Raw genomic sequence first — 25,135 nt, 5'->3', positions numbered from 1 at the left:
AGTTGGGCAGGAACTCTCAGAGGGAAAAGCTACATTTGGCACCTGCTTGCCTCCCAAGTTTCCTGTGCAGCCATGTGGGGGCTCCACAAATCCGTTTGTTTCTTAGTTTTCAACTTAACAATATATTTAAAATTAAAACTGTACATATATATTTGTTCACCATTTTAGTTGATTTTGTCTAGAGAGTAGTTCAGAGTATCTGATGCTGCTAGAAATGAAAGTTTAGACCTAATGTCTTAGACCTATAATTTTACTTCCTCTGCAAAGTCATTATTCCTTACTAATTTCTGTGTTAGTGGGTGGCTCTGTTACAAACTGACATCACCATATCCTTCTGGCAATGAGCCAGTTAGTTGGGGGTTAAAAGCAAAATTATGCTTCCATCTGCTTCTCATCTAGGATTTAAACTAGATAATTTCATCTCTTAAAAAAAATCTGTTTCTATATTTTACAAGCAGAGTGTTAGCTATGGTAGCTTTCTATTTCTATCTTTCTTTTTTATTTTATTTTTTAAGCATTGTCAATATTTTGGCTGAGGAAGTGATCAGATCTCCCTTGATATCAGATCTGGCTTGCTGTTTCCCATTGTTGTTCTTACTTGTCTCTGTTTGAGTACCAAGATTCTGCTTTGGGGCCCAAAGCAGACACAAACAAAAATTTAGCAAATATATGGGTACCCGCCTATCTATAATGTTTCATCAAGTTCTGGGTTTTGCCTCCAACAGAAAATTGTCTGTTTCTTATTTAGGTTAATACCATCCTCCTTGCTGATGCTGAATAATGTCAATTTTGGGATTGACTCAACTCCTCTGAGGTAAAAATTAGCAACCCAATTTTGTGGGAGGTATTGGTCACACTTAAGAAAGTTAGATTGGACAATGACCAAAATGAAGTCACTGCCTTTTGGTGTTCCCCATGACCTGGAGGACAAGAGGAGGACGCTTGAGATTCTCCAGTTCTACAACTCCATCCCCAGGACAGAGCATGCAGGTCCCTGAGAAATCCTGTACATTGTGTAAGGGTGAAGAGAGGGGCCGTCTGCTGGCCCACCAATCTTGTGGTGGCCTGTGGGGCTGAGGCAGTAGGATGAGGCTTTCATACCTGTTTCTTCCTGCAAATCTCACTTTTGCATCAGTTTATTTGCCTAATTATCTTACGATTTGTGTCTTGATACCCTATCTATTGAAAGATTTCTTCCAAATTTTGGAGACCGTTTCAGGGGAGATGAGAAAGCACTAGATCTGGCCACTATGTGGAAGAGACTCTATGAAAAAAAATTCCTGTCCACATTAAGTCACAGATCAGCTTCCTTTGGATCAATCTGAAATTCTACTGCTCTCTAGTCTTAGCTTTTACTTGAGAATCTGTGTTTATGGCCACGGTTACTTTTGTAATTAAAAATGAAAGGAAGGATGAAAGAAAGGGACGAAGGAAAGGAGGAAAGCAAAAGAAAAAGTTTTTCTAAATTTTTCAGTCATTCTTGTTTAATCACCAAATATATATTGATTACTTACAAATAAGATACATAAAGGCTTCTTTGTACAAATCAGTTATCTTTAGCTTGAAATATTTTCCCATTTGCACACACTCTACTCCCCTACCCAAATGAAACAGCCATCCTGGTTATCATTCATGAATAGATGGTGAAATCATGGAGGGCAAGAACCATGCTCTTCTCTTCTTTTTTCTCTTTGCTACTCTTCCCTTCTCTCCTTTCCTTTTCTTTTCTTATTTATCTTAAAGCTTGAGGATTTAGCAATTAGAAGGTCTTCACTTAAGTTTGGATTCAAGCCCAGGCTCCAATGCTACCTCCTCTGGTTATACTGCCTGTGGAATACTTTACCCTAAGTACTGTACTACAGGGTAAGTACAAGTTACCTATAGTCAACCCCTTAGGGTGAGTTAATTAGTAGTTGAGTTCCTTATTCTAAATAAATGCCTTCGGGCTAGTTAATAAAATATTGTTATTGATGAAATTGAAATGAGTGATATTTAGGTTATGAGGTTGGTTGGAATAGTGATACAGGACCCACCACCTTGGCCTGAACGAATATATAGGAGTCACCCATTCAGCAGTGTGTGTTAATGGAGCAGAACTACAGATTTGCATTCTGGTGGACCTGCAGACCCCCTCTCCTGAGTGGATGGGGATCAGACCACAGGATCTGCCACGCCCATTGGTGTGGGCATTCCATGCAAGGGGCTACTGACTATTTTTTAGTTCGGAGGAAGGAACTCTGCAGCTTCAGATAGGTCACATCTGCTTGCTAATAAATGTCTTTGTATTTGGCAGAAGGTGGTCTGAGATTTCTTTTATTGAAAAAGACCCCTTGGAAGTGAGGCACAGGGGTGGGGACTATTGCCTCCCCTTCTACCTCTGTATATTAGAGATTTCCAATATTCACCAAAAAGAACTTAACATTATTAAAGATCAAAGCGGACTGGTTTGCAACACTTTAGTTTTACACTATACGTTCCTGTCTGCTTCCCTAGGTAGTCAAAACTCTGAGAGCCAGACTCTGGAGTACACTGTGAATAGCCAGGATATTGGGGACCTGCTTTGACACAGCACGTGGTAAACCTTCAAAAAATCCAGTAAAGCCTTTTGAATGCTGTAAGTGATGGTGATAATACTTTTCTAGTAAGAAAGAACTGAAAAAGAAAAGAAACAGAATGCATTACTCTTCCTCCTTTTCAAGGTTACCCCCCCCACACACACCTTGGGTGTATCTTCCTGTGTTTTCAATCCTTTCCCTTGACCTACCAGCACTTTCTTCAGACTAAGGGATAGTTATTATATGTCCATATTCACATGCAAAATGGTGACACATTTGTTTGGTGTTTTAAAACAAAAGCCAAGTATTTGCAAATCATACGCAATTCATTGTTCTTTGGAAATTAGCTAGCCATGAGTTAAATTATAGCCAATGCAGCCAGTGTGTGTGTATTTCATCCACAAGTCGCCATATTATTAATTTTTCTGCATAGGCATCCTCTTCAGCTGTCACATATTCTTTCCCTGAAATCTTGCTGTGCTTTGTAGCAAATATGTAAAAAAGCCTTTGTTCTGAAAAAAGCTACCCATTGTGTAGGAGTGTGAATTCAAATGTTAAGGTCACCATGGGACCCTGCAGTCATTCAGCTCAGTAAGATCTGTGTGACATCACACTTTTGTTAACTATCTTAGGGAAAAGAAAGAGAGGGGGAGAGAGAGGCCAACACTTGGTGCCTCTAAGTGCTGAATGAACCTTTGTTTCCTTTGTCTAAGTTCTCTTTTTCTCCCCATCTCTGACCAAGGCAAAGGAGCATTTCCCAGCATATTAAACTTATGTTATATGAAAATGGGACTGATTAATCCATCTCTGGAGTATAAACCACTGACCATTTCACCATGCAATGGCCTCTTTTACAGAGATTTTCCTCTCTTTCAGTGTGCTTTTTCTAGAACACTGCTGAGGCAGATGTTAACTTTATTCTTAAAAGGGATCTTGTGGATTTTTTGTATTTTTTTTATTATTATTTTGTTAAAAAATGCATAACATAGAATTTACCATCTCAACCATCTCAACCATTTCTTGCCTTTTTTTTTTTTTGTGAGGAAGATCAGCCCTGAGCTAACATCTGTGCTAATCCTCCTCTTTTTGCTGAGGAAGACCGGCTCTGAGCTAACATCTATTGCCAATCCTCCTCATTTTTTTTTCCCCAAAGCCCCAGTAGATAGTTGTATGTTATAGTTGCTCAACCATTTCTAAGTGTACAGCTCAGTAATGTTAAATATATTCACATTGTTGGTTGATTGATCTCCAGAACTTTTTCATCTTGCAAAACTGAAACTCTATACCCATTAAATGAACAAATTTCTGTTTCCCTCTCCCCCAGCTCTTGGTAACCACCATTCTACTTTCTATCTCTATGAGTTTGACTAGTCTAGATACCACATTTAGTTGGAATCACACAGTATTTGTCTTTGTGACTGGCTTATTTCACTTAGCATAATGTCTTCAAGGTTCATCTATGTTGTAACGTGTCAAAACTTCCTTTTAAGGCTAAATAATATTCCATTTCATACATATATACCACATTTTATTTATCCATTCATCTGTCAGTGGACACGGGTTGCTTTCACATTTTGGCTATTATGAATAGTGATGCTGTGAACATGGATGTGCAAATATCTTTTCGAGATTCTGCTTTTCAATTCTTTTGGATATATACCTAGAAGTGGAATTGCTGGATCATATAGTAATTCTATTTTTAACTTTTGAGGAACTGACATACTGTTTTCCATAGCAGGTGTACCATTTTACATTCCCACCAGTAGTTCACAAGGGTTCCAATTTCTGCACAGCCTTGTCAACATTTGTTATTTTCTGGTTTTTTTTTTTTAATAGTAGCCGTCCTAATGGATGTAAGGTGATATTGCATTATGGTTTTGATTTGCATTTCCCTAATGATTAGTGATGTTAAGCATCTTTCCATATGTTTGTTGGCTATTTGTGTATCATCTTTGGAGAAATGTCTAAGTCCTTTGCCCATTTTTTTAGTTGGGTTATTTTGTTGTTGTTGTTGTTGAGTTGTAGGAGTTCTTTATATGTTCTGAATATTAACCCCTTATCAGATATATGATTTCCAAATATTTTCTCATTCTGTAGGTTGCCTTTTCATTCTGTTGATCGGTCCTTTGATGATTAGTAGTTTTTAAGTGTGATATAGTATGACAAACTTTACTTTTGTTGTCTGTGCTCTTGGTGTCATATCCCATACGTCCTTGACAAATCCAATGTCATGAAGCTTTTCTCCTATATTTTCTTCTAAGAGTTTTATGTTTAGGTCTTTGATTCATTTTGCATTAATTTTTGTATATGGTGTAATGTAAAGGAAGAATTTCATTCTTTTGCATGTGGATATCCAATTTTCCCAGCACCGTTTCTTGAAGAGACCATCCTTTGGTTTTGGCACCTATATTAATCTGCTTGGGCTGCCATAACAAAATACCATAGACTGAGTGGCTTAAACAACAGAAATTTATTTTCTCATAGTTCTAGAGTCTAGAAGTCTGGATGCTCTATTCTCTTTCACTGGTCTATAGGTCTGATTTCTTATATTTTTGTTTTACTATCATTACTATAAATTTCAGTAACTCTTCTTTATATCTGAAAAAGGAATGAAAGTTTACTTGGGAATTTTAAAATATCAGGTAAATAGATATTCTGAAATTTTTCAGTAGCTGGCTTAATTTCAAAGTGGATTTTCTTGGTAACATTGCAGTATATTTTTTGGACTTTTCAGGAGTGCTTGTTACTAGATAATAAGTTCTGCTTTATTTTATCAAAATATATTCTTGGATTAATTTATTCAAGCTTCATGACTGTATAACTGTGTTCTAGTATAATCCCCACTTTATTTTTATGTTAGTCTTTTTTCTAAATATTATAGAAAGCACATTATAGGTTTTTAAAATTAGATCTACTGGAAGTTTTAAGAATTTCTTTAGATAGTAGTTTTATTTTTTTCAATATTCAAATGCTAGTTAACCCATAGCTTGCAAATAATCATTGTTTTCTCCCAACTATGTAGAACAGAACTGTATGTACTCAAAGCAGATACAAGCCAACTCACACAGTAGCTGGATATGAAATGGCATTAGGCCCTTTTTCTTCTAGCCACCTGATATGTGATAATGTATAATCACAGAACTATCAAAATAGAAAAAGTGGAACAAATGTGTGAGTGAAGGAAAGAGGACAAAAGAGACTGCTCTGAAAGAAACTTCTGATTCTGACTAAGAAATAAGTTATAAATTTGTGGAGTACATATCCAAGTTTTCTTTGCAATTTCTTACAAAGAGAGAATCTTTACGTCTCATAAACTGGTATTAGTAAACTAGAAAGAAATAGAATATTGGATGGAACAAGTGAAATGCTGGTTCACTATAAAAACAAAATGTCTTTTCAAAAATGTATCTTGTAGTTATAGCTATAGTTAAAATTATCAAATATATGCACCACTAAACCTATATGCTAAAGCAGATCCCAATCCCAACATTGATTTTTCTTTTCTTTTTTTTTTGTGAGGAAGATCAGCCTTGAGCTAACATCCATGCCAATCCTCCTCTTTTTGCTGAGGAAGACTGGCCCTGGGCTAACATCTGTACCTACCTTCCTCCACTTTATATGGGACGCTGCCACAGCATGGCCTGACAAGCGGTGCCTTGGTGCGCGCCCAGGATCTGAACCTGGGCCGCCAGCAGCGGAGCACGTGTGCTTAACCGCTACGCGCCATGGGGCCGGCCCCAACATTGATTTTTCAAACCTCTCTGTCTTTATTCAAATTCTCTCTTGGGAAATTTGAAGATGAAGGTAGCATTGTCAGTTGAGCACAGCAGAAACAGCATAGACCAGGGAAGTTGCACAAACCAGCGTTCAAATCCTTGCCCTGCCATTTGCTAAATGTGGTGTCTTAGACTAGTTACCTAATCTCTCTGAGCCTCCATTTCCTTACCTGCTTGCAACCTTGTAACAAAGAGATTATTTTCTTAAAGCATTTATCAGATGATAAGAATTAAAAATGAATAGCTATTATGGTTGATGCAAAAACCTGAAACTCTACATTTATACTAAATATAGAGATATGTCACTGGGTAGGGACTATGATTAACCTTGTATCTGTAGAGTTTGTACGTTTGTCCAGATCCTTTAAAAAATTTTTTTTCTTGGTATTTAAGCTTGTAATAAATTAGACATCTTTAAAAATTACTTTAATAATTTAGAGGCAAATACAATTTTCCTAGAATTCCATTCTCTTCCTAGATGTCCCTCCCTTAATATGAAGTGGGGTATATCTTAATTATTTCCTAATCTCTGATGTACTTGTCCACGTGGAATAATTTCAGGATCATTTGGGTCTGGATGTCTTGCAGAGCTGTGTAAATTTGGAGCCGACTCTTGGGATTACCGTTCACTATGGGAGTGAGGTGTGATGACTGTTTCCTTGTGACCCAAATAGATTTTGAGTTTAAGAGGTCCTTAGGGCATTAGTCTAGTGCCCTGCTTTAGTGATTTTTTGTGTGTGTGTGTGGCTAGAGAAGGATAATCATACCTCAAGAAATTCTGTATAGTGATCCAAATCATTGGAGATTTCTAAATGTTGAATGTAAGTCAGAAGCATAAAAATATAAAATAATATTGTAGCCTGCACAAATTTTCCTCAGGTATTTTCTGCTAGTGGCAGAAAGAAGTTAGGAGCATTTCATTAGGGCGTATTTTACAAGCAGTACTTCTATTTTGATTTAATACGGCTTCATGAAAAAGTGCATGGGAACAGAAGGGATGAATTTAAATATTCAGTTTATTTTTGATGGCAAGAAAGAGAATCATTTCTTTTAAATTTTCTTTTTTTTATTGAGCTAACATTGGTTTATAGCATTATATGAGTTTCATGTGTACAACATAATTCAAATTCTGTATACACTTCAGCATGCTCACCGCCAATATCTAGTTTCCATCTGTCACTATACAATTGACCCCCATTACCCATTTCACCCCCCTTCACCTGTGGTAACCACTAATCTGTTCTCTGTATCTATGTGTTTGTGTTTGTTTTGTTTTGTTTGTTTATTCTTTTTTTATCTTCCACACAGGAGTGAAATCATGCAGTGTTTGTCTTCCTCTCTGACTTATTTCACTTAGCATAATACCCTCAAGGTCCATCCATGTTGTCACAAATGGCAAGATTTCATCATATGTTTTCCATAGTGGCTGCACCAATTTACATTCCCACCAACAGTGTATGAGAGTTCCCTTTTCTCCAACCCTTGTTATGTCTTGTCTTTTTGATAATATCTTCTAATAGTTGTGAGGTGATATTTCATTGTGGTTTTGATTGGCATTTCTCTAATAATTAGTGATGTTGAACATCTTTTCATGTGCCTGTTGGCCATCTGTATGTCTTCTTTGGCAAAATGTCTATTCAGATCCTCTGCCCACTTTTTAATCGGGTTGTTTTGTTGTTGTTGTTGAGTTCTTTATATGTTTTGGCTATTAATCCATTATCAAATATATAATTTGCACATATCTTCCCTCATTCAGTAGGTTGTCCTTTCATTTTGTTGATGGTTTCCTTTGCTGTGCAGAAGTTTTTAGTTTGATGTAGTCCCATTTGTTTATTTCTGCTTTTGTTTCTCTTGCCTGAGGAGACATATCCAAAAACATATTGCTAAGACCAGTGTCAAAGAGTGTAATGCCTATGTTTTCTTCTAGGACTTCTATGGTTTCAGGTCTTACATTCACGTCTTTAATCCAACTTGAGTTAATTTTTGTATATGGTGTAAGACAGTGGTCTAGTTTCCTTCTTTTGCATGTGGCTATCCAATTTTCCTAACACCATTTATTGAAGAGATTTTCCTTTCTCCACTACATTCTTGGCTCCTTTGTCATAAATTACTTGTCCATATATGTGTGGGTTTATTTCTGGGATCTCAATTCTGTTCCATTGATCTGTTTGTCTGTTTTTGTGACAGTACCATGCTGTTTTTGATTACTATAGCTCTGTAGTATAATTTGAAATCAGAGAGTGTGATTCCTCCAGCTTTGTTTTTTTTTTTTTTTTCCCCCTCAAGATTGCTTTGGCTATTTGGGGTCTTTTGTGATTCCATATAAATTTTAGGATTTTTTGTTCTATTTCCATGAAACATGTTGGGATTTTGATAGGGATTGCACTGAATCTGTAGATTACTTTAGGTAACATAGACATTTTAACAGTGTTAATTCTTCCAGTCCATGAGCATGCAATATCTTTTCGTTTCTTTGTGTCTTCAGTTTCTTTCAACAGTGTCTTATGGTTTTCAGTGTACAGGTTTTTCACCTCCTTGGTTAAATTTATTCCAAGGGATTTTATTCTTTTTGTTGCGATTGTAAATGGGATTATTTTCTTAATTTCTCTTTCTGCTAGCTCATTGTTAGTGTATAGAAACACAAGAGATTTTGTGTATTGATTTTGTATCCTGCAAAGTTAATGTGTTTGTTTATTATTTCTAATAGTTTTTTGGTGAAGTCTGTAGGGTTTTCTGTATATAAAATTATGTCATCTGCAAATAGTGACAGTTTTAATTATTCCTTTTTAATTTGAATGTCTTTTATTTCTTTTTCTTACCTAATTGCTCTGGCTAGCACTTCCAATACTATGTTGAATAAGAGTGGCAATAGTGGGCATCCTTATCTTGTTCCTGATCTTAGAGAGATAGCTTTCAGTTTTTCACTTTTGAGTGTGATTTTAGCTGTGGGTTTGTCATATATGGCCTTTATTATGTTGAGGTATGTTCCTTCTATACCCATTTTATTGAGAGTTTTTATCATAAATGGATGTTGAATCTTGTCAAATGCTTTTTCTGCATCTATTAAGATGATCATATGATTTTTATCCTTCATTATGTTAATGTGATGTATCACATTGATTGATTTGTGGATGATGAACTATGCTTGCATCCCTGGAATAAATCTCAGTTGATCATAGTGTATGATCCTATTAATGTATTATATTTGTTTGCTAGTATTTTGTTGAGGATTTTTGCATCTATGTTCATCAGAGATATTGGCCTGCAATTTTCTTTTTTTGTGTTGTCCTTGTCTGGTTTTGGTATCAGGGTAATATTGGCCTTGTAAAATGGGTTAGGAAGCATTCCCACCTCTTCAGTTTTTTTGTAAGAATTTGAGAAGGATAGGTATTAAGTCTTCTTCGAATGTTTGGTAGAATTCACCAGTGAAGCGATCTGGTCCTGGACTTTTGTTTTTTGGGAGGTTTTTGATTACTATTTTAATTTCCTTACTAGTGATTGGTCTATTCAGATTTTCTATTTCTTCATGATTAAGTCTTGGAAGGTTGTATGATTCTAAGAATTTATCCATTTCTTCTATGCTGTCCAATTTGTTGACTGTTTGTAATAGTCTCTAATAAACCTTTGCATTTCTGTGGTATCTTTTGTAACTTTTCCTCTTTTGTTTCTGATTTTATTTATTTCAGCTTTCTCTCTTTTTTCTGTAGTGAGTCTAGCTAAAGGTTTGTCAATTTTGTTTATCTTTTCAAAGAAATAGCTTTTAATTCCATTGATCCTTTCTATTGTCTTTTTAGTCTCTTTCATTTATTTCCACTCTGATTTTGATTATTTCTTTCCTTCTACTGACTTTGAGCTTCAGTTTTTCTCTTTCTAGTTTCTTTAGGAGTAAGGTTAGATTATTTATTTGAAATTTTTTTTGTTTCCTGAGGTAGGCCTATATTGCTATAAAGTTCCTTCTTGGTACTGCTTTTGCTGCATCCCAAAGATTCTGGTATGTTGTATTTTCATTTTCATTTGTCTTCAGGTATTTTTTGATTTCTCCTTTGGTTTCTTTCTTGATCCAGTAATACTCCAGCATGTTGTTTAGTCTCTACATATTTGTGATTTTTCCAGATTTCTTCTCGTATTGATTTCTAGTTTCATACTGTTGTGGTTGGAAAAGGTGCTTGATGTGATTTCAGCCTTCTTAAATATGTTGAGACTTGTTTTGTTTCCAACATATGGTCTATCTTTGAGAATGTTGCAGGTGGGCTTGAGCAGAATGTGTATTCTGCTGCTTTGCGTGGAATGTTCTGTATCTCTTAAGTCCATCTGGTCTAATGTTTCACTTAAGTTTGATGTTTCCTAGTTGATTTTCTATCCATTGATATAAGTGGGTTATTAAAGTCTCCTACTACTACTGTGTTGCTGGCGGTTTCTCCCTTTAGGTCTGTTAATAATTGCTTTGTATATTTTGGTGCTCTTATGTTAACATATATATTAATAAATGTTATGTCTTCTTGATGGATTGTCCTCCTTATCATTATATAATGTCCATCTTTGTCTCTTGTTACCTTTTTTGGCTTGAAGTCTATTTTGTCTTCAAGTGGGTGTATGGCTACACCCACTTTCTTTTGGTTGCCATTTCCTTGGAGTATCGTCTTCCATCCCTTCACTTTGAGCCTATGTTTGTTTTTAGAGCTGAAATGATTCTCTTGGAGCCAGCGTATAGTTGGTTCTTTTTTTTTAAATCCAGCCAGCCACCCTGTGTCTTTTGATTGGTGAATTCAATCCATTTACATTTAGGCTGATTATTGATATATGAGAAGTTAGTACTGCCATTTTATCTTTTTTTTATGGTTGCTCTATTTCTCCATTGTTTCTTTTTCCTTATGTTTCTGTCTGCTATTTTATTTTGGTGGTTTTCTATTATGTTTTTCTCATTTTTCCTTTTTTTAATGTTCATGTCTTTGCTCTAGCTTTTTGTTTTGTGGTTACCATGAGATTTTTATAAACTTCTCATATATAAATGGTCATTTTTCTGCTGATAGCATCTTATCTTCATTTGCCAATACAGATTCCATCCTTTTCCTCTTCCCCTTTTCTGTTTTTGTTGTCACAAATTATTCCTTATGTTGTGAGTTCGTTACTAAATTGACATAGCTATAGTTATTTTTAATGCTTTTTCCCCTTTAATCTTTATGCTATAATTATGTGTTTAATAACCTTTTCTGATATAGAGTTGCATTTTTGTGATTGTGTTTGTCTGTTTATCATTTTACTTACAGTTTTATGTACTTTTGTCTTTTTGTTTCAGGTAGGAGAGCTCCTTTCAACATTTCTTGTAAGCAGGTCTAGTGGTGATGAACTCCCTCAGCTTTTTTCTGGGAAAACCTTTATTTCTCCTTCATATCTGAAAGATAACTTTGATGGATAGAGTATTCTTGGCTGACAGTTTTGATCTCTCAACATTTTGAGTATGTCATTTCACTCTCTCCTGGCCTGTAGAGTTTCTGCTGAGAAATCTACTGAAAGCCTAATGGGGATTCTTTTGTAGGTTACTGTCTTTTTTCCCCTGGCTGCCTTTAAAATTCTTTCTTTATTATTGACTTTTGACAGTTTAATATAATGTGTCTTGGAGAAAGTCTTTTTGAGTTGAGGTAATTAAGTGTTCTATTAGATTTGTGGGCTTGTATATCCAGCTCCTTCCCTGGGTTTGGGAAGTTCTCAGTTGTTATTTCTTTAAGTAAGTTTTCTATTCACTTCTCTCTTTCTTCTCCTTCTGGGATACTCATTATCCTTATGTTGCCTTTTCTAATAGAGTTGGATAGTTCTTGTAGATTGTCTTCATTTTTTAAAGAAACTTTAGTTCTCTCTCTTCTTCTACCTGAATTGTTTCTAGATTTCTATCTTCAAGCTCGCTAAGTCTCTCTTCCATCTGGTCTGCTCCATTTCCAGTACTTTTTAATGCATTCTTCGTCTCATTCATTGAGTTCTTCAGCTCCAGAATTTCTATTTGGTTCTTTTTTAGAGTTTCAATCTCTTTGGTAAAATATTCTCTTTGTTCATCAATTTTATTCCTGAGCTCATTGAACTGCCTTTCTGAGTTTTCTTGTAGCTCATTGAGTTTCTTCATGAAAGCTATTTTGAATTCTCTGTTACAATCTTCCATGACTTTAAGTTTGGTTTCTGGAGAGTTGTCATTTTCTTTTTATGATACTGTGTTACCATGGTTTTTCATGGTGCTTGCTATTTTGTTCCTCTGCCAGCACATTTGAAGTAGCAAACACCTTGCTTGTAGTTATGCACCATATAATTATGTTTTGGGCTATGATGGACTGCATATACAGTGGTGGTCCCATAAGATTATAATGGAAATGAAAAATTCCTATCGCCTAATGGCATCACAGTCATTGTAATGTCATAGCAAAACACATTACTCATGTGTTTGTGGTGATGCTGGTGTAAACAATCCTATTACACTGCCAGTTATATAAAAGTACAGCACATACAATTATGTACAGTACATAATACTGATAATAATAATACATGACTATGTTACTGATTTATGTATTTTCTATACAATACTTTTTATTGTTATTTTAGAGTGTACTCTTTCTACCTTTAAAAAAAGGTTTACTGCAAAACAGTATGTTGTGTTACATCGGCGGCAGCCTCTTCCATCTCATGTTTACCATGTTTCTTGATTGCATCATTTTCTCTTGTGCTTGATTTAATCTCGTGTTGGTTTGTTCATCATGGCCCCTACGAATACAAAATCCACTGCTAATGTTGCTAGTAAGAGTCAATCATTGAGTGATTGACCTGGAAATGAAATTAAAAGTATTAAAGACTATGAAGGTAGAAAATGAGTGATGATTATTGTTTGCCAGTTAGGCATGTCCCATTCTACCATAGATACGATCTTGAAGAACAAGAGCAAAGTGACAGAAGCAGTTAAAGGATTTGCTTCATTGAAGGCAATGAGACAGAAATGTGAGAAGGGCCTACATCAGACAGGGAGAAACTTCTAATGACCTGGATTGAAGACCAGACACAGAAGTATATCCCTCTCAGCATCATGACAATCACAGACAGACAAAGGGAAAATTTTGTTTGTGATATTGAAAAAAAAAGGCCGGACCCAACTACAATGTTGAAATTTTTTTTTTTTTTTGTGAGGAGATCAGCCATGTGATAACATCAGCCAATCCTCTTCTTTTTTTGGCTGAGGAAGACTGGCCCTGGGCTAACATCCGTGCCCATCTTCCTCCACTTTATATGGAATGCCGCCACAGCACAGCTTGCCAAGCAGTGTGTCGGTGTGCGCCCGGGATCCGAACCGGCGAACCCCAGGCCGACGCAGCGGAGCGTGCACACTTAACCGCTTGTGCCACTAGGCTGGCCCCTACAATGTTGAATTTACTGCAAGCTTTGGGTGGTTTAAACAATTCAAGAATTGTTATTCATTATATAATGTGAAAGTGACCGGTGAGTCTGCAAGTGCTGATGAGAAGGCAGCTAAAGATCTTTTGAACTCTAGATAAGCTGATTATGGAAGAAAATTACCTGCCAGAGAAAATATTAATATGGATGAAACCTCCCTATTCTGGAAACAGATACCAGAAAGGACTTTCATCCATAAGAAAGCCAAGCCAATGTCAGGTTTCAAGACTTTTAAAGGAAAACAGTCTTGCTTGGGGACAATGTTGCAGGCTACAAATTGAACCCTTTTGTGATCTTGCACAGTGAGAACCCTAAAGCCTTCAAGCATATCAATAATCACATGCTGCCATTGTACTGCAGGAGCAATAAGAAGTCATGGATGACTCAGCTCCGCTTCCAAGATGTCCTTCTATATTGCTGTGCCAGCAAAATGGAGAAGTACTGTTTGGAGAATAACATACCTTTAAAGATTTTGCGTATTGTTGATGATGTTCCCAGACAACCTTCTTTTATTGGTGAGCTCTATTGCAATATCAAAGCAATATTTCTTCCTCCAAACACCAGCTCTTTGATCCCACCAGTGGTTCAAGGGGTTATAGCAGCTTTTAGGGCCTACTACTAGAGGAGGACCTCTGCCCAGGCTATTGCTGCAACTGAAGAAGACATGAGAAGACACTGATGCAATTCAGGAAGAATTACATCTATGACTGCTTCAAGAACCTTTCTTGGGCTTGAGATGATGTCACTAAGGAGTATATGAGTGGCATATGGAAGAAGACACTCAAGAGGTTTGCCCATGACTTCAGTGGGCTTGCCAAGGATGAGAAGATTGCAAAAATCAACAAGGCTATGGCTGAGATGGCAAATAACTTTAACCTGGGTGTGGATGATGATGACACTGAGAAGCTCCTAGAGGTGGTGCTTAAGAATCCACTCATGAGGAGTTGTTGGAACTGGAACAAGAACTCACGGTTGAAGACGAAGCAAGAGAAGAAGAAACTGCAGGAGAAGAAAAAGAAGAACCCAAAGAAAGTTCACAATGAAGGGTTTAGCAGAAGCTTTTGCAGGTCTCAACAAGCTCCTTAAAAAGTTTGAAAACATGGACCCCCCCACACTGAAAGGTTTTCATAAGAGTGGAATGTTCATGGTGTATTATCTGCTTACAAGCAAATCTGTGATGAAAAAAAAAGAAACAAACCAAGCAAACCACTATGGACATATTTCTGAAAAGAGTGAGACCTCCTCAAGAAGAACCTCAGGGAGGTGCTTCAGTAGGTATTCCAGAAGAAGACATTGTTATCGTAGGAGATGACAGCTTCATGCATGTTATTGCTCCTGAAGAACTTCCAGTGGGACAAGATGTTGAAGTGGAAGACAGTGATATCGATGATCCTGACACTGTGTAGACCTAGGCTAATGTGTGCATCACTGTCTTAGTTTTTAACAAAAAAGTTTAAAAGGTAAAAAAAATAAAAATTTTTAAAAATAGAAAAAAGCTTATAGAACAAGAATATAAAGAAAGAAAATATTTTTGTACAGCTGTACAGTGTTTGTGTTTTCAGCTGTTATTACAAAAAAATCAAAAAGTTAAAAAATATTTAAAAGTTTATAAAGTAAAAAGATTACAGTAAACTAAGGTTAATTTATTGTTGAAGAAAGAAAAAAATATATATATATATATTTTCTGTGCGGAAGATCAGCCCTGAGCTAACATCCATACCAATCCTCCTCTTTTTGCTGAGGAAGACTGGCTCTGGGCTAACATCCGTGCCCATCTTCCTCCACTTTATATGGGACGCCGCCACAGCATGGCCTGACAAGCGGTGCATGGGTGCGCGCCTGGGATCTGAACGCAGGCGGCCGGCAGCGGAGCGTGCGCGCTTAACCACTACACCATGGGGCCGGCCCCAGAAAAATATTTTTTTATAAATTTAGTGTAGCCTAAGTGTATAGTATTTATAAAATCTACAGTAGTGTACAGTAATGTCCTAGGCCTTCACATTCACTCACCACTCACTCGCTGACTCACCCAGAGCAACTTCAGTCCTGCAAGCTCCATTTGTGGTAAGTGCCCTCTACAGGTATACCATTTTTTATCTTTTATACCATATTTTTACTGTACCGTGTCTGTGTTTAGATACACAAGTACTTACCATCGTATTACAATTGCCTACAGTATTCAGTATAGTAAACATGCTGTACAGGTTTGTAAGCCTAGGAACAACAGGTTATACCGTATAGCCTAAGTGTGTAGTAGGCTGTACCATCTAGGTTGTGTAAGTACATTCTATGACGTAAACACAATTACAAAATTGCCATTTCTCGGAACCTATGCTTGTGGTTAAGCAACACATGACTGTATTTACGTAAAGCTTTGTTTATTTTGGTTATAATAATTCAAGGTTGGTAATTAGAGGCCTTTCTTTTGTTTTCAGTAGGTGGCGCTATAGCACAAGTTTTTAGTTTCTCTTACTTTAGCTGCCTCTCGCTATATTTGAGAATGGGCACTTTCTGCCCTCCACCACTTCTGCCAGAAGTGTCACCAGTGCCCTCCTCATCAATGCTTGTGCCTCGGGGTTGCTGGTGCCTTGCTGCTACCAGTATTGTTGAGATCACTAGCATTGCCACTGAGGGCACCGGGATGGCTGGCACCTCTACCTGAGGTCGCCTGGTTTGCAGGCACCATTGCCACCACAGCGGAGAGGGGACGTTTGAAGGGGAGTTGGGATTCTGGGCACCTCCACCACGTCCAAGGTTGTCAGGTGTGGGACGGGGGTGGGGCGGCAGAATTGTGGGAGCCACCACAGCTGGAGGGACTGGGGTCACAGGCCCCGACACTGCTGCCTTATTCTGTGTGTCCTGAGGTGCCACTGCAGGTGGGAGGCTGGAGTCCTGTGTACTGTCTGTGCTGCTGCTACTGGGTTCCCTGGGGCTGTAGGCTCAGCTGCTGTGGTAGGGGGCGGAGGGATCATTAGCACCACCTTTGCTGTTTTCTTGGTTCAGCCTCCTCTGTGTGTTCCTATCCACTCACCTTCACCTTAATACATGTGTGGATCTCTCTAGCATCCTGATATGTTGGGCACAGGAACCTTGGTTGAGTTATGGATGTTTTACTAGTTGTAGATTGAAGGGGAGAGACAAAGGTAGTGTCTCAGGCCACCATGCTGATGTCACTCCTAAATTTTCTTTTCTTTATTATCTAAAGTTCCATGTAAATATTTGTGATTACAAATTATAGTAACTTGAGAATCTTGAAGGTAGACTATTGAATACACCTAAGTCTATCATCTATATCTGTTATATAGCAAATCATTTTCAAAATGGAGCTAGATTCTTGACAGTTTTACTGGTAGAAAATAAAGTATGTGTCTCCATATTTGAAAATAAAATGGAGCTGGATTCTTGACACTTTTATTGATAGAAAATAAAGTGTGCCTATTTATATCTGAAAATATTTGTGAGCCTTTTTTTCCCTCTTAATTCCCTCTGGACACATTGTTTCAATATCTTCCAAGGAAATTATAAGAGGAATGAGGAGTAAAGTAAGTGCTTAGCTATTAAATGTTTCTATAGATGACAATAATTTCATTTTACTAGCTTAAGTGCTTTAAAAAGGGAAAATCAAAGTAAAATCTCATTTTCTACTCATTGCTCCTTTGGGGGACAATTGTCATTTCTTAAGCATTTTTGCATTTCACTATAGAAAAAAGATCTGATAAAGAATCATTTTATTCATTTAAAGGAAGGGCATGCACCCTGGGTTGTTTTTCTGGTCATGCGGATAGATTTCTGCTGATTCGTGTATACCCTCTTGCCCTGTTCCTGTAAAGAAACAATGGCTTTTATTTGTGATGTGACTGACTAGGGTTGGGGTACATTCTGCAGCCACAGAATAAGTGAAGCTATTGGCTGAAATATGGACTGAATCTTTGACATTGACCCTATTAGTATTTTAACCAATGTGGAAACTACCAGAATCTTGTACTTAAAATTCTCCTGAACCACATGATGTGGCAGATAACACCATTTGAACACCATTATGATTAAAATGCCCCCGTTTGTAAAGTAAAATATAAGAAAATAGCCTACAGTTAAATCAGTTTTGGTGCCTTACTGCCTTTTGAGATTAATAAATTATTTGACTATTCTAATAATAATAACAATAACAGCAGCAGCAGCAGCAACAATAATAGGTAACATTTATTGAGTGTTTCTTATAAGCCAATATTATGGGCTGAATTGTGTCTCCTGCCCTCATCCCCAATCCTTATGTTGAAGTCCTAACTCCCAGGACCTAGCATGTCACTGTAGTCGAGATAGCATCTTTAAAGAGGTAATTAATGATGTCATTGGGGTAAGCCCTAATCCAATATGACTGGTGTCTTTATAGGAAGAAGAGATTAGGATACAGACACAGAGGGAAGACCACGTGAAGACACAGGAGAAGACAGCTGTGTACAAGCCGAGGAGAGAGGCCTCAGAAGGAACCAACCCTGCCAACACCTTGATTTTGGACTTCTAGCCTCCAGAACTGTGAGAAACTAAATTTCTGTTGTTTAAGCCACCCAGTGTGTGGAATTTTATTATGGCAGCCCTAGCAAACTAATACAGACATGCACTGTGCTAAGTGTTTTCCATTCCTTTTCTCCATTGCTTTTCATAGTAACTTATGGAATACACACTGTTATTATCCCTACTATACAAATGAAGGATCTTAGGACAAGATGATTTTTCAAGGGCTCATGAGTGGGACAGCCAGGTGAGAACCATTGCAATTGGGTTCTAGCATCCACAGACTTATCCATGCAGACATTGCCCCTCTCCTACGATATCTCAGGTGATACAGGCAATAACACTACGTTTATCAGGAAGGTACTGTTATAATTTTGTTGTTCTCATTTTACAGATGAGGAATTGGAGACTCAGGAGCATCTTGTCTAAAATCACTCTGCCATCAAGTGCCTAAGTCAGAATCCCATGTCAGATGTGTCTGAACCCCACATTCGTGAATCATGATCATCAAACTGTCCTGCCTTTACTTCCTTTTGTCTGGAGAAAAGGAACCATCTCTCAATTTATTTTTTTCTCTTTAGAGCGTGGCATAGTGCTTGAACAAAACTGCAATTGATGAAAATAACCTACTTCGTTCTACTTACTTTAATGCAGCATTTGAAATTTTAATAATTATTCGTTATTACTTAGGTCTAAGGGGAAGAAAAAGTTCTAAAAGGAAATCACAAACAGCATAGTCACTTCCTTCTGATAAAAGCAATAGTTTGTGGCATTGACCAGCTGTTTTATATTTTAGTAATAGTCACAAAAGGATCCGACTGCTATATGGCAGAACATGGTAGAATGATTGTACTTGAGCCATTTGATTAGTTTATCTTCTGCCCTATTATTTTTTTGTGTCCACAGAAAGACAATGACATTTTCTTTTTGCTTGCTTAGCAGAGGTTTTGTGAAAATTACTGAATAAAATAGGAGTAGGAAAGCAATCAGAAAACAATTTTAATTTAACTGAAGAAACATGTAAGGGAGGGGAAAATTCAAATAACCTAAAAGCAATTCTATCAGATCATTAAGAGATCCATTTAAACCCAGCACATTTACACGCATATCTTTAAGAGTATCATATTTTTAAACTATTCCGTCATATTTTTAAACCCATTACCATAAACAACAACAATAAACGTTTATGAAAATTCCAGGTAGATGCAGAGAGATATAAATATGGATGGAAATATTTCAGTTATCTTAAATTTGCTCTGGTAAACTCCACTCTGCAGAACCTGTCTGAAAACCACGTAGTTTGCAAATACAGGCCATATGCTTCAAAAAGACTTCACAGAGTCCATGTGTTACAATTCTTGTGCTCATAGAGCAAGTGCACCAGGTCCTTGGCCAGAACATATTTCCTCCTGGCACATTTGACAGAAATGTTTATTTGCTTTCCCTAGCTCAGTATTTGTTAGAAGCAGCAAATTAAAAAGGAAGGCTTGAAGTATTACTAAACGCAAATACGTTGTTAGCAACTAACAAGACTTCAACATAGGAAGAGATTTAAAAAAGTAAATTTAAAAACATCATTTAATGTCAAATGACAGGGAGGTAGCAGCATAGTGTGTGGCTTTTGCAGACAAGCAGTCCTTCATACAAAATCTCCATTTACCACCTGTTGATTTGCTCTATAACCCTAGGCAAACTATTTTAAAACTCAGTGTCTGTTTTATCATGTGTAAGATGAAAATAATATAATCTAACTCGTAGAGTGGTTGCAGGGATTAAGTGAAATAACTTGTGCAAAAATGCCTGGTAAATTTTTGTTTCATTCTCAAGCCCAAAAGCACATGTCTGTTTCCGCTTCAAAGCTTTCACAACTCAATGGATCCTAAAGTAGTTCATGCTCATAATAATGACTGATACTGGATTGTTTTGAAAATAGTAAACCTATATCCAATGTATTCTACCTAAGAATTTATGCCAATATGTAATTTATGTTAGAAAAACACATCAAAATGATTATTGTTTAAGTTATCCCTGGAATGGGCTACCCAGTCCATTTTTCTCTTTGGCTCTTGACACTACCCTCTGGGGACTTGTACTCTACGCTCCCCTCCTTCTAGGACCCAAGCTGATACGGCAGCCCATGTCTCAAATGTTGCCAAGGCAGCAACACTATGGAAGCAAGAGCTCTGGAAAGTCTCACACTGGCGATTAAATGCTCTAGCCCAGAGTGACACATTGCTTCCACTTACGAATGCATCACTGTCACATGGCCTCATCCAACCACAAGGGGCCAGGATGTGCAATCCTGCCCTCTTCCCAGAAGGTGGAGGACTGGAAGTATTTGGGGAACAACCATATGACTAAACTCAAAAGAGATTGATGCATAAACCAAGTTGCCAATATATTTATTTATAAGGAGAAAATTCAAGATGGACCAGATTGGATACTAACATTCATCTATGAAAAAATTTTTCCCTTTGCCACTTTATTTGTTTAAAATGGGGAATATCTATGTCTAGTTTTTGGATTGTTAATGTTGGCTTTCAAGTCAACACTCTTACCAGTATCAGAGCTGAGAAACTGTAATTAGAAAATTGCTTGGTGGGTGCAGAATCAGATCATAGGGGTTGAATAATTTAGGGGCATGATTTATCCATGTTTTGGTAAAGCCTAATAAACTATTCTTGCCTCCCAACAGAGAGCACTTCTCTAGGAGTAGTAATCCTAGATTCATTGTTTCTCCTTGATAGATTATGGTGAATAATCATCAGCAGATTTTATATTTTTGACATCTGTTTTTACCCTCTTCAACCTACCCCATCTTTTTCAGACAGGTTTCCTTCAAGCTTATTAATGCCTTTGATGAGGCTTCATTCAAGCCCTGCTATTTTTGCTTTTGTGGGTTTTTTTTTTCAGTTTATTGAGGTAATTAACAAATAAACTTGTAATATATTTAAAATGTACCGTGCGATGATTTGATATATGTATACATTGTGAAAGGATTCCCATTGTTGAGTTAATTAACACATTCATCATCTCACATATTTACCTTTTTTTTTTTTTCTTTTTGGTAAGAATACTTCACTTTTACTCCCTTAGCAAATTTCAGTTATACAACATAGTGTTATCAACTATGGTCATTTCGTTATGCATTAAATCCTCAGACCTTATTCCTCTTATAACTGAAAGTTTATATTCTTTACCAACCTCTCCCTAATTCCCCTACCACCTCCCTGCCCCCAGCCCCTGGCAACCACCATTCTACTCTCTCTTTCTATGAGTTTGACTGTTTTTTTTAGATTCCACATATAATTGATACCATGCAATATTAGTCTTTCTTTGTCTGCCTTATTTCACTTAGCACAATGCCCTCCAGGTTCATCCATATTATTGCAAACGGTAAGATTTCCTTCTTTTTTAAGGCTGAATAATGTTCTATTGTGTATATATATATACATACCACATTTTCTTTATCCATTCATCTGTTGACAGAGACTTAGGTTGTTTTCATACCTTGGCTACTGTGAATAATGCTGCATTGAATATAGGAGTACAAATATCTTTTTGAGATAATGATTTCATTTCCTTTGGATATACACCCAGAAGTGGGATTGCTGGATCATGTGGTAGTTCTGTTTTTCTTTTTTTGAGGAACTTCCATACTCTTTTCCATAGTGGCTGTATCAGTTTACATTCCCACCAATGGTGCACAAGGATTCCCTTTTCCACATCCTTGCTAGCATTTGCTATCACTTGTCTTTTGATAATAGACGTTCTACAAGGTGTGAGGTGGTATCTCACTGCGGTTTTGATTTGCATTTCTGATTTGATTGCGTTACTAATGATTAGTAATGTTGAGCATCTTTTTATGTACCTATTGGCCATTTGTCTGCCTTCTTTGGAAAAATGTCTATTCAGGTCCTTTGCCTATTTTTTTTTTTTAATTTTTTTTTATTTTGTTTATTTATTTTTCCCCCAAAGCCCAAGTAGACAGTTATAGGTCATAGCTGCACATCCTTCTAGTTGCTGTATGTGGGACACGGCCTCAGCATGGCTGGAGAAGCAGTGCACGTTAGGTGCACGCCCGGGATCTGAACCCGGGCCAGTAGCAGAGCGCACGCACCTAACCGCTAAGCCACGGGGCCGGCCCCCTTTGCCTATTTTTAAATTGGGTCATTTTCTTGCTTTTGAGTTGTATGAGTTCCTTATATATTTTGGACATTAACTCCTTATCAGATATGTGGTTTTCAAATATTTTCTCCCATTCCATAGGCTGCCTTTTCATGGTGTTGATAGCTTCCTTTGCTGTGCATAAGCTTGTTAGTTTGATGTAGCCCCGTGTGTTTATTCTAGTTTTTGTTGCTTTTGCTTTTGGTGTCAAATCCAAAAAATCATTGCCAAGACCAATATCAAGGGGATTAACCCCCGCCTGCTTTTGTGTTTGTTTTTTTTTTTTTTGGTGAGGAAGATTAGCCCTAGAGCTAATATCCGATGCCAGTCCTCCTCTTTTTGCTGAGGAAGATTGGCCCTGGGCTAACATCCGTGCCCATCGTCCTCTATTTTACATGTGGGATGCCTACCACAACATGGCTTGATAAGCAGTGTGCAGGTCCACGCCTGGGATCCGAACCTGCGAACCCCGGGCCACCGAAGCTCATAAGCTTAACCACTATGCCACCAGGCTGGCCCCCTGCTTTTCTGTTTTAATTGTTGGTTTTGTCTTGACCAACGTGTATTTTTCTTAAAAGTTGGCTCCTGCATATATCTGATCTCATTCTTCATGTTTGGCTTTATCAGCTTTATTTTAGGGTTGGGAGGTGCTCTATTTGAGAGAAATGGAAATTTTTTTTAAAGATTTTATTTATTCATTTTTTCCCCCAAAGCCCCGGTAGATAGTCGTATGTCACAGCTGCACATCCTTCCAGTTGCTGTGTGTGGGACGCAGCCTCAGCATGGCCGGAGAAGCAGTGCGTCGGTGCACGCCCGGGATCCGAACCCGGGCTGCCAGCAGCGGAGCACACGCACTTAACCGCTAAGCCACCGGGCCGGCCCGAGAAATGGAAATATTACATAGATTTTTTTTAAATCTCACGTGCTGGATCTGTTCATTAGGTCATGGGTACTGAAAGCATTCGGTTGAAGAGGATTCTTGGGTCTGATCTGGGCTCAGTGGGAAAGAATGGTGAGATGAATTAGTGATGAGGCCATGAATTCAGGAGGGAGTGATGACTGTACATAAGCCTCATATTTGCCATGTCAGGGCTAAAGCTATAATGGGGACAGATTAGCACTGTGCCCATATCACATCTCCAGATAATGGTGGTATTATTAGTCACCAGAATTGTCAGCCCAGGAAGAAGAGAGGTAGTATAATCTTAGAGCAGAATGGGCCTTGTTGGCATCACTCAGTATTATTCTGAACATTTTTATGTTCATGACTGTGATCAATAAAGGCCAAAAGACGTGCTCATTAAATACATTTTCTTTAGAAAAACAAATCGTATTTAACTTACCACATTTAATCATATGCTTGTTGAAGAAATATAGAAAGAATGTTCCTTATTTTATAACTCCAGAGATGAAATCAGAGCCAAAAAGGAACTCAGTACTTACAAGGTCAATACTAGTTGATATGTTTCCAAAAAGTTCTCAACATTAGTGTACAAAAAAAAGTTTCAACATTTCATTGAGTAAAAATATACAAACTGCTCTCTTGGGAACTGATCGTCCTCGACTAGAAAAAAAAATTCCAGGGTAGGATGATCTGCTCAACTTTCCTGCTAACACAAAGTCTTGAGATATGGGATATGGCAGGGTATTGCCAGTAGGAGTGCCTTTCTTGAGGCCTAACAGCTGGAGCACCCTATATAGGGCAAGCTTCTACCTGTATGTGGAAAATGTCATGGAGTAGGTGGTCAGGATATTTGACTCACTCTCTACTAAAAATGTCATGATGGGGGTTATAAGAAAAGTTATTGTGTGGTGAGAACTAAAACAATGTCAACACTAGTTCTTAGGTTTCTAAAAATGTTCTCAATATCAATGTACAAGAAGAAAAGAATAAACTATTTCATTGAACAAAAATGTATATACTGCTTCTTCAGAGATTTGATTATTCCTTGACTAGGGGAAAAATTTCTGGGGAAGAATTGTTTATTTACTCTAGGAGTCTCTTGTTTCCGACAGTTCTGGAGACAACTTAATGTGAGGCTGAGCAGATACAGGATCAATTAATCATGGGATGCAGTTCCCATCTTCAGGCATTTCAAGTTCATTATCCTGTCATATCCCATGAAGTAAGTAGGAAGACCAACCTCTCAGATTTCCCTGCAATTGCTTATCCATATGGGTTTATAGCAAATTACATTCTTAGTAGTTAACTTTTGTGAACTGGCCTTTTGATGAGGCTGCCTGAAGAGAAGCAGCCTAAAGTTTTAAACCAAATGACAAAAGCCTCAGGGTATCTTATCTCTCCAGCTCTCTTTGTTCATAATGCCTGACTCCAGTGTGGTCGTGGGTCTAGGATTATCCTGGGATGTAGTGAGCTTCACTGAGTCATTAATCCTATTCTAAAGCTGATGCCTCCCAAATCTATCTTTGGGAGTATTCATTCAACTAACATTTATTTAACACTTACTTTGTGCCAACCCCGGCTTAGAATGTAGCATAGAAATTTTAAAAAAGAAAAGAAAAAGACACAAGGAGATAATGGTTTGTTGAGGGGGAGAAACAGACATATAAGGAAATAATTATAATTAAAAAAATTATAATAAAACAGATTATTTATCTAGGTTCAGAATTCTGAGGAAACCTAGAATAAATGGGATGTTGGGCAAGTTTCCACTGGAGAGGTGATGAAATGGCTGGATC

At 37.4% G+C, this 25,135-nt stretch overlaps 1 long non-coding RNA gene across 1 annotated transcript in view; it reads left to right on the top strand.

Moving 5' to 3' along the window:
- Positions 1 to 23,668, top strand: part of LOC147918200 (uncharacterized) — a 475,202-nt gene extending 451,534 nt beyond the window's left edge. The window contains exons 2-3 of the long non-coding RNA XR_015551563.1: positions 18,147 to 18,289; positions 18,663 to 23,668. This is a non-coding gene — a long non-coding RNA (uncharacterized LOC147918200). The remainder of the gene's footprint in view (positions 1 to 18,146; positions 18,290 to 18,662) is intronic.
- Positions 23,669 to 25,135: the final 1,467 nt, after the last annotated feature.

This window comes from Ceratotherium simum, chromosome 1, assembly GCF_057802395.1.
Source record: "Ceratotherium simum simum isolate JZ-2026a chromosome 1, ASM5780239v1, whole genome shotgun sequence".
Classification (NCBI taxonomy): Eukaryota; Metazoa; Chordata; class Mammalia; order Perissodactyla; family Rhinocerotidae; genus Ceratotherium; species Ceratotherium simum.
The sequence above is the reverse complement of the archived record's forward strand: the minus strand, read 5'-3'. Positions and strand labels throughout refer to the sequence as shown.